We start from the raw sequence: 1,781 nt of genomic DNA on the forward strand, positions 1-1,781 counted from the left end.
GAGAGAGAGAGAGAGAGAGAGAGAGAGAGAGAGAGAGAGAAATCTAAGTCCAATTTCAGGAACTCATCTTCGTGGAAACTATTTCGTAAGTACAGATTGGACAGCTATCATATGAAGCAATGTTGTTATGACATAATTTCGCGCTATATTGACTAAGAAATTATAAAGAAAATCTGAATTTCTAAACTTTCAATCGTTTCTCAGCATTAAGACTCTACTTTGCAGACACGTATTAATGCGTATTAATTCTTTAATCCTGGAAAAGAATTTCCGAATGCGTAACAGAGAAAAAAGAGAAAAAATATTGGGTTGTTCAAAAAGTCATTGCGTTTTTTTCATTTGATTTTCAGGTGTGTTTATTTAATATACTTATATAATGAACATTAAGCAATGATATATTGGGTGTTTTGTTCAATGACCTTCTGCCATTTCCTGGGCAACTTCATAATACTACGTTCATAAAACTTCCTATCCTTCTCTGCGAAAAACTTGTCTAGGTGCTGTGTAATGAGGTCTTCAGAAGCAAACGTTTTACCATTCAAGGAGTTTTGCAAGGAGCGAAAGAAATGGAAGTCTGATGCAAGGTCTAAGCTATACGGTGGATGTGGTAACATATCCCAATCATGTTGCAACAATTTTTGCCGAGTGACCAAACTTGTGTGTGGTCTCGCATTGTCGTGGTGAAACACCACACTCTTACGATTGATTGGCTTGGGACGTTTCTGTGCGATGGCATCACTTAATTTCTGCAGCTGCTCACAGTAGACATTGGAATTAATCGTTTTGTTCTTTGGAAGTAGCTCATAGAAGACTGGTCCAATTCCATCACATTGACAACATTACTTTCTTTTGGTGGATCTCCGCCTTTGCTTGCCTTTCCGGTGCTTCACCTACTCCAACTTCTTTTTCGGTTGACATTATTGTAAACACGTCGCCCATGATCATACGCTTCAAGAACGGATCGTTTTCTTCGCGTTTGATGAGTTGATCGAAGACGCTTATGCAATTCGTCAGATGAATTTCTTTCAACTCAACTGCGGTACCCAAACATCGAGCTTCTTTACGAAGCTTAGCGATTTCAAATGGCCATGAACACTTTCAACGGACACTTTTAGAGCGGTAGCGAGCTCTCGAACCATTGAATGCTTATTTGCTTGCACCAATGCTTTCATTTCATCGTCGATCTTGGAAGGCTTATCGGAGCGATGAGCGTCTTTGACTGAAAAATCACCATCACGGAATCGAGCGAACCAGTTCTGGTACTGGCATTTTTTGACGACATTTCTGTCGTAAACTCGACGCATTTTTTGACGATATTTCTGCCGTAAATTTTTCCCTTGCTTCAGTTGCTTTCTTCTCTTTTTTAAAGTAATAAAACAGAATATGGCGAATATGCTCTTCAAAATTCTTCATGTTCGAATCACAATTGCAAGCACAAAACTCGAATCGCGTCAACTTTTTTTTGGGTTTTAGGTTGAGTGGCAACAAAACGCACGTAAACATTTGATATTCATGTCACGCTCGCATACAAACAAACGTTGACAACACCATCTGTTGGAAAAAACGCAATTTTTGAACAACCCAATAGTTACACAAAAATTATATGTATTTCGGTAATATTGATTGTACATGACAGATGACTTTAGGATTCATTTCCTTAAAGGATCCATTCTCTTCCTACTTAAGAAATATCTTTCTATATTATGAACACTTGCTCGAATAGGCATTAAGTGATTATAAAAATATATATATTATATATATTATATATATTTTATATTTTA

The sequence above is a fragment of the Atta colombica genome, unplaced genomic scaffold (genome assembly GCF_001594045.1).
Source record: "Atta colombica isolate Treedump-2 unplaced genomic scaffold, Acol1.0 scaffold123, whole genome shotgun sequence".
Taxonomy (NCBI): Eukaryota; Metazoa; Arthropoda; class Insecta; order Hymenoptera; family Formicidae; genus Atta; species Atta colombica.